The 9192-nt window shown below is 44.4% G+C and overlaps 1 pseudogene; it reads right to left on the bottom strand.

Annotated features, from left to right (window-relative positions):
* Positions 1–8367: 8367 nt before the first annotated feature.
* Positions 8368–8883, bottom strand: LOC114110267 (small ribosomal subunit protein uS12-like; annotated as a pseudogene).
* Between the last annotated feature and the right edge of the window lie 309 nt (positions 8884–9192).

Consider the following 9192-nt stretch of genomic DNA (forward strand, 5'->3'; position numbering starts at 1 on the left):
AGGAACATGAGGGAGGCCCTGACTCCCAATGGGAGTGGTTGTTAGAGCCACTACCATTTTGGCTTGTATTAAATGATTCCTGCAAAATTACTCTTTCCAAGATCCCCAGTGCTCTGCCTTCTAAGACAATCCAGTTGGCAATCTTGTTGGTCTGGTTCTCTTTATTTTCCATATTGTTTGTGCTGTGCTCTATTTAGAACCTAATACTTTTTGGCTTTGGATGGTTGAGTGGGAAACATGAGTAAGACACTGAAAAAATACAATCTATTGCCTTTCTGTGCTGTGCTCAGTTGCTCAGTCGTGTCTGACTCTTTGTGACCCCATGGACTATAGCCCACCAAGCTCCTCTGTCTATTGAGATTCTCCAGGCAAGAATAAAGTGGGTTGGCATGTCCTCCTCCAGGGGCTCTTCCCAACCCAGGGATTGAACCCAGGTCTCCTGCATTGCAGGTGGATTTTTTACCAGCTGGGCTACCAGGGAAACCCCCAATCTAGTGGCGACACCCAAGGTAAAAGGTAGGTTCACCAAAGGTAAAAGGTCGGTTCAAGCTAGGGTTTTACCCAGGATCTGAAGAGATAATGGAGAAAGGGGCATGGAAGGCTGAGCCCTAGGGCACTTCCTGTGGTCCACGAGTAGACAGGAGCACTCAGATTCAGATTAAAGTTGTGCCTCTCAAACCAAGCAACCAGAGAAAGAAGGAAGGGCATGCACCTGAATGACAATGAATTAGCACCTGACAATAGCCTTCACTTTCTTGCTTGCCAGACACACTATTGATTTAACCCAAGGACCAACACATCTTCCACTACAGCAGTTTAACAAGTATTACAGATAAGTGTGTGTGTGTGTGTGTGTGTGTGTGTGTGTGTGTGTGTGTGTGTGTTAGTCGCTCAGTCATGCCTGATTCTTTGCAACCCCACGGACTATAGCATGCCAGGCTGCTCTGTCCATGGAATTGTCCAGGCAAGAATACTGGAGTGGGTTGCCATTTCCTTCCAAGAGATCTTCCTGACTGAAGGATTGAACCCCAGTCTCCTGCATTGCAGGCAGATTCTTTACCGTCTGAGCCACAAGGGAAGCCCAAAAATTGCCCCAAGGTTGTTATTTAGTCGCTGAGTCATGTCCAACTCTTTGTAACCCCATGGACTATATAGCCTGTGAAGTTCCTCTGTCCATGGGATTTCCCAGGTAAGCATACTGGGGTGGGTTCCCATTTCCTCCTCCAGGGGATCCTCCCAACCCAGGGATCCAACCTGTGTCTCCTGCATTGGCAGGCAGATTCTTTGCCACTGAGATACCGGGGAAGCCCTTGAAGGAGTCTCACCTCTTTTAGGGCATATACCAAGTACAGGTTTCCTCACTGGTTCAGCAAATATTTAATCCATCTGCAATGGACAAGGTGTGGTGCCAGGCACTAGAGGTGGAGAGCAGGTATAGCAGGAACCACCCTAGAAGAGCCCAGGCGAGGTGGACATCAAGGCTGACCAATGAATGACAGCACAAGTGAGGTCAGTGCCTTGTTAGAGGTCACCCCACGGGTCAGAGAGGAGAGGCTTTATGAAAGTGGTGATGACTAAGCTAGGTTCAAGGAAACATAATAGTCAAGTGTTAACAGTGTTTGTCCCTAGACTTATGTCTAGAGTGAATCATTCAACATTGCTTAAAGGAAAACATGGCCTATGTTAGAGTGGTTACTTTGTGATGACAAAGGGCAGAGGTGTAGCTCCAGATTGTGATTCAGTGAAAGGTGTCCATTTAGATCTTATTAACTTGATGTTGAAAGGCATGTTGCAACAAAAATAGAGAAAGTAAACTGTTTTGAATGTTAGATATCAGAGGAGATAATAAAGGTTTTAATGAAGGAGAAAGGAAAAAGTCAGCTTTGCTGTGTGACTTACAGATTTTGTAGAATGGTAGTTATGCCACCCGGAGAAGGCAATGGCATCCCACTCCAGTACTCTTGGCTGGGAAATCCCATGGACTGAAGAGCCTGGAAGGCTGCAGTCCCTGGGGTCGCTGAGGGTTGGACACAAGTGAGTGACTTCACTTTCACTTTTCACTTTCATGCATTGGAGAAGGAAATGGCAACCCACTCCAGTGTTCTTGCCTGGAGAATCCCAGGGATGGGGGAGCCTGGTGGGCTGCCGTCTATGGGGTCGCGCAGAGTCAGACACGACTGAAGTGACTTAGCAGCAGTTATGCCACCTTGCGTAGATTAGGAAGATGTGTATTTTCACTCAATCTTTATAAAGTGGAGATAGGTGGTGGTGGGGTGGAACTGAGACTAGAGGATTAGGAAAAAACCTCGAGGGCTTCCCTGGTGGCTCAGTGGTAAAGACTCCAACTGCCAGGCAGGAGACACAGGTTCGATCCCACATGCTGTGTGGCAGCTAAGCCCCTGTGCCACAATTACTGAAGCCTGAGCGCCCTAGCGCCTGTATCCTTAAACAAGAGAAGTCACCACAAGGAGAAGCCTGCACACCACAACAAATAGCAGCCCCCACTCACTGCAACTAAAAAGCCCACGCATGAATGAAGACCCAGCACAGCCAAAAATAAATGTTAAAAAACACAACTTTTTGAGTATGTTATTTCCAGTACAAACTTAACAGTTGCTCACATTTGCATGTAATACAGTAATAACTATAGTAATAACTCTTCTAAAGAGAAGGATTCTGTTTATTGGAGATCAAAAAGGAAGCATCTCAGAGTTTAAATTTTATTTTGTATTGCTTCTTTGCAATTTCCAGGGGGTAGATAATCCACATGCTAAAGTAGGAGACCCAAGAGACAGATTCAATCCTTGGGTCAGGAAGATCCCCTGGAGTGCGAAATGGCAACTCGTTCCATTTCTGGAAAAATCCCATGGACAGGGGAGCTTGGCATGCTACAATCTATGGGGCCACAAAGAGTCAGACACGATTGAGCATATTTGGCAATTTCAAGGAAACATGTTACTATGGCAAGGGCCCTGAAATGGGAATCACTGGATTTGGGATGAAAATCTGTTTCTGACCTCGAGCAAGTCATTTCAACTCTCTAAGACTCAGCGTCCTCCACTCTAAAATGAGAATGTTCATGCCTGCCCCATCCATCTTCCTAGGCTGTCATGCAAATCAAACTCCAACCTATTGTTAGGGAATCCTGTATATTAAGCATTTTTAGTGTCCCACACAATATGCTCATAAACTTCCTGTGTCATGTCATTTTCTCCTCACAGTGACACTACCTGTGAGTCTCCAGAACTGTCCCATTATATAGATGAGGAAACCATGGTTTAGAGAGCTTGTCGGTTGTCCAAGGTCATGCATCAAAGAGACTGACAGAGCTAGTATCTGAACCCGTGTGTGTGCCTATAGAGACAGGATTGTTACCTCCTACATTATGCTGCCACTTGTAAATCACATTTGAGCCAGAAAATGCACATGAGAGCACATCACAGGCAAGGAAATACTGTCCAGGACCATTTTCATTTTTCAGCAACGATTATACTGTGAATGAGGATGAAGATGAGATGACAGTGACATCACCTACCCCCACAAACAACTGTTCATTTTATTCGTCCATTATAACCACACTTCTCATTCTCTTCTTAACTAGTATGAGGGCAGGTGCGTTCAGAAGCCCTGACACCATCAGGGCACTTATTGTTTGTTAAAAAAAAAAGAAGTCTGGAATCAAATAATCCTAGTTTAGACCAGCGATTTCACAACCTTAAGGCTCTGTGTAACCCTCTGTCCCCTACTCATGCTCACATAATGGATATTGCAAATACCAGCGTCACAGTCTAATGAGACTCTTTTTTTTTCTTTTCTGCAAAACTGAGAAACCGACAGCTGGCCAGGGCAATGAATGAGCACTCCTTATACGTTGCTCTCCTTTTCTTCAGTGAAAGGAAATGTATTGCAAGTGGAAATAGCCATCCTGAAACTGCACAGTACACTTCCCTTGGATCTCACTGACTAGAACCGGATTACAGTGTATCAGGATGAGCCAGGCTAGGCTCCCTTACCAAGGAAGCCCTGAAATCTCTGTGGCTTAACAGTACAGGTTTCTTTCTTGCTCATCTCACAATTTAGGAGGGCCGGGGGACCCTCCTTCATTTTATAGTTACAGTACCTTGAACACGAGGCCCCCCCATGTCAAAGAAGCAGGTTAAGAGTGATGAAAGCTACCACACCATCTCATAACTGTGCCAGACCGGAAGTGACACACTCTGCTCACATTCCTATTGGTCGGATCTTGGTTCCACTGCCCCTCCTCCTGCAAGATGGCTGCCAAGAATGGTCCCAGCAAAGCAGATGTGAAGAACAGGTTAGGATTGTGTGCCTCTTGTGGGCTTCCCAGGTGGTTCAGTGGTGAAGAATACACCTGCCAGTGCAGGAGACGCAGGAAACACAAGTTTGATCCCTGGCTGGGGAAGATACTATGGAGAAGGAAATAGCAACCTGCTCTAAAATTCTTGCCTGGAGAACCCCATGGACAGAGGAGCCTGGCAGGCTGTAGTCCATGGGGTTGCAGAGTGGAACACGACTGAGTGACTGAGCATGCACACAAACGTGGTGAAACTACACACCTCCAATGGAGCTTGAACCCACAGGCTTCAATCGAAACTGTGCAACTAGTCTCGGGACTTGGTGAAGCTCAGGTTCTTTACGTCTCCACATGGGAAAGAATTCAGCGAGGCAACGTGACAGGTAAGAAGTAGTCTTGTTAACATCCTCTGTAAAGCGGTTACAGGAAAACGTGGCTGGAGAGGACGGTCGTTCTCAGGTCTTGGGTGAGTTTCTGGAACAGGTGCCAAGTGAGAGTCCTTGGTTTGGCACAGGACAGAATTCACAAGCAAGCCAGAGTAAAGGGAAAGCAGGCTCACTGAGAGAGACACATGTTCCTTAGGCAGAATGCGGTCCTCCCAGGAGGGAAGAGGAGCCCTGGGGGAACACCCGTCATCGAGTGTGGGCCACCTGGGGAGGTGAGAGTGTGGGGGTAGGAGGTTCGAGGGTGGTGGGTACCGGGGGTGGTTAGTTTTTATGGGCTGCTTAATTTCATAGGCTAATGAGTGGGAAGATTATTCCAATTATTTTGGAGAAGGGGCAGGAATTTCCAGAACTGGGCCACTGCCCACTTTTTCGCCTTTTCTGGTTGGCCTGGGACCTGTCCTGGCTCCTGTGGGCATGTTATTAGCATAGGCCAGTGTATTACAATATGCGTATAATGAGGCTTAAGGGTTGTTGGAAGTCACATCATCTTCCATCTCAGGCCTAATCAGTTTTAACCAGTTTATGTCGTGTCCTCAATGGCAGTGTAATTTTTTTAAAGGTTGTGCTCTGCCCCCTTCCCTCTTGTCCCATTGGCCACCCCTAGATGTTGGAGAAGAAGTGGCTGGGGAATGGCTCCTGGGTGGAAGCCTGTCCCTCCATCTCACCCACGATCTCATGCCCTCAGCAGGCCAGGAACCCTGGTTAAAGATAAGGCAGGAAATGTTCTCTGAGCTTCCATGATTCCTACATCACCCTCTTCCACAGCCTTTTCCTCTCAATATTATAATAATTTTCCCTTTGCCTGTCACTCTCTCCCTTCATCCATGCCACCCCCCAATAGACTATAAACTTCTTAAGACCCAGAGATTGTCTTCCCTTTCCATCTCTGGTGCCTAGGCAGGGTCTGGCACAAAGCAGGTGCTCAACAGACGTTTTTGGAGCAATTGAATGAGGGTCCATTGGAAACAGTGATTTCAGTCATATGACTGTCTTTAATGACTGTCTTTAAGAAATGCCTGACTCTTTAGAATTTTTAGTAGAGCCATTGAGGAACAAGAAGTATGATTCAACCTTTAAATAAACATGGGTGCAAAAAGAGACCATATAGTAAACTTCAAGAATGTGGCCATAAATCAAGTAAATATTTGATCAGTGACATCAGTGTATATGAAACATTTCTCTAAGGAAACTCACTTTTGGAAATCCACTTAGAATATCTTAAGTCTGGCTTTGGCATTTTAACCAAAACTACATCTCCAAGACTCGGCATCTCCATGCCCAGAGGGTGTCAGAGTGATAATGAATGAAGCAGGAGGTAAAAAAAATTTAGGGTAGTTTGATACATACTTTTTAATAACTTTAATTAAAGGAGCCAAATAAATGAGGCACTTAATCAGAAAAGATTTTTCTGAGTTTGTAGGAAGTAGGCAAGAGCCACTATGACTTCGGTGCTCCCATGAGTAGATGAGCTGCCTGAAACAGAGCCAGTTCAGAGAAGAGGGGTAGGGGGCTGACAGCTGTGAGAGTTGAAATGTATTGAGGACTACGTGCCCGATGTTGTGCTAAAGGCTTTATGCACATTGTCTAATTTGATCTTACCAGCACTGTGAGACAGGTACTATTATACCCATTTCACCGATTGGTATAGTAAGGCTCAGAGAGTTTAATAATTGACTCAATATCATGGAGCTGCTAAGAGGGTGGTGGCAAAAAATTGAGAACCAGGCTGTCTGGTTCCAAAGACAACAACTTTTCACGATTAAGCTTTAAACTCATTCCCAGATTCAGGTACTAGAAGAAAATTTGATGGGTGTTTTGCTCATTCATTACAGTGTAACAATACAACCCCAAACCTAGCTTCATAAAACAAAAATGTATTACTACCTGTCATGAGGCCATCAAGGTTTTTTCTGTGTTGGAATCTCTCCTGTAGTTTAAGTCAGAAGGTCCAGCCTTGAAAGTCACACAGTGTCACCTCTGCATCCTGCTACTTAAAAATTGGATACAGGACCAGCATAGATTCAAGGAGAGTTTCTGCATGCAAGGGAATAAATACCAGGAAGCATCCTTCCTTGAGGACATTTAGGAGACTGGTTGTTACCGTGGACAAAGCTAAGTGAGCACGTATGAAGCATCCCACATGTGTGTGCGCTCCACTTCTCGTGTGCTTTTTCACAGCCCAGAAGGCAGGCAAACGAGGGTCAAGCGTAGATCTCTATGTAACAGACACGGACACTGTCACTCAGTGAAATTAAGTGACTGACCAAAAGTCACACAGCTTCTAAATGTGGGCCTGGAGTGTGGACTTTGGTCTTCTGACTCCTGCCTCTGCACACTTTATAGATTTTTCCTCAGCTGCTTAGGCTCAGAACTCTTTGGCACCTAGAGGCAGGAAGGAGACAGAGGCTCCACTAGCAGAAAGTGATGAAGAGGAAGGAATCATGAGTCTAAATTGAAAAGGGAAAAGGATATCAAAGTTGTAAGAATTTTAAAAACATGATAACATCAGCTAAAATAGCTGATAGAAGAATGGACATGTATCTTCCGCTCACAGGAGTACAATTTGGTGTAGACTTTCTGGGTATGCAATAGATGCCAAAAGTCTTAGAGTTTTGCAAAATATTTGACCCAGAAATTCCATATCTAGAAAATATTCTAAGGAAATAGCCATGAGTATGGACAAATAGTTATTCAGTTTAGTTCAATCTCTCAGTCGTTGTGACCCCTTGAACCATAGCACACCAGGCCTCCCTGTCTATCACCAACTCCCGGAGTTCACCCAAACTCATGTCCATTGAGTTGGTGATACCATCCAACCATCTCATCCTCTGTCGTCTCCTTCTCTTCCTGCCCTCAATCTTTCCCAGCATCAAGGTCTTTTCAAATGAGTCAGCTCTTTGCATCAGGTGGCCAAAGTATTGGAGCTTCAACATCAGTCCTTCCAATGAACACCCATGACTGATCTCCCTTAGGATGGACTGGTTGGATCTCTTTGCAGTCCAAGTTATCAGAATATGCCATATAGATTTTGTTTTGATTATTTCTGCGCCTGGGCTTCTCTTGTTGTGGAGCTTAGGCTCTAGAATGCACGGACTCAGTAGTTGCAGTGTTTGGGCAGCTCTCTAGTTTTAGCACACAGGCTTAATTGCCCCACAGCCCTGCAGTCTGTCCACCAACCAGGAATCGAACCGACGTCCCTTGCATTGGGAGGCAGTGTTAATCACTGGACTACCAGGCAAGTCCCTGTAATTGCAGTATTTTTGTTAACAGGGAAAAATGAGACAATCCAAATGTCTAACAATAAAGGTTTTGTTGAATAATGAAAGGCCATTCTGCCATTAAACTGATGTTATGCAAAACTATTTAATGTCATGTAAAATGTTCACAACATTATTTATAGGAAAAGAGTAGGTTTTAAAACTGTGTTATATGTGCCACCTTTATTACAAAAAGCCATACTGTATCCATACACACAGAAAAAGGGACAAGAAAGAAGTAATACCAAATGTCAATAGTAATTTTTTGAGGATGAGGGGGATTATAGGATTTTTTCTTTTAAAAAATTTTTTCTTCTTTGTATTTTTAAAATTGTTTATAGTATGTATTATTTTTTTTTGGTATAGGAAAATTTATTACTATCGTGCTTTCATCATCAAAATTTATGATCTTGGTCTTTCTTTCTCGCCTTTGTAGAAAGCCAAAAGAGAGACATTGGCTACTTTGACAACCTTAAAGCGGACTCCAGGAATGTCACCAACAGCATGACCTTTGCGACCAAATCCGGCAACCAGAACTTCATCATTTTCCTCAATAAAATTCAAGCAATCACTGGGTTCAAAAGCAGTGATTTTTTTTGCCATTCTTGATTAGCTGAACCCTGACATACTTCCTGATGGCAGAATTTGGCTGTTTGGCTTCAACTCCTATTTTTTCCAGCATAATTCCCTTGGTGTGAGAAGCACCGCCAAAAGGGTTGGCCTTCAGGGCTGTGCCCAGATGGGCTTTCTTGTACTACTTATCATGCCACTTCTGGTCTCGTCGGTGGCTACGGAGCTTCCTGGCAGTACAAAGACCGCGACACTTGCCCATCCTGCTGGCGCCATGGGCCTGAGCGAAAGAGAGAGTATGTATTACTTTTGTAATGAATTTTTTAAAAGATCAAGAAGGGAATTAGGAAAATATAGAGGATTTTAAGCTAGTTTCAACAAACCAAATAGAAGGTAAACATAGGAATAATATAATACCTTATATTTGACTCTTCAAAGTGCTTTTTAATTCAAGGTGTGACATTTTGAACTGTGGTGTTGGAGAAGACTCTTGAGAGTCCCTTGGACTGCAAGGAGATCCAACCAGTCCATTCTAAAGGAGATCAGTCCTGGGTATTCTTTGGAAGGAATGATGCTAAAGCTGAAACTCCAGTACTTTGGCCAC

The sequence above is a fragment of the Ovis aries genome, chromosome 22, assembly GCF_016772045.2.
Source record: "Ovis aries strain OAR_USU_Benz2616 breed Rambouillet chromosome 22, ARS-UI_Ramb_v3.0, whole genome shotgun sequence".
Classification (NCBI taxonomy): domain Eukaryota; kingdom Metazoa; phylum Chordata; class Mammalia; order Artiodactyla; family Bovidae; genus Ovis; species Ovis aries.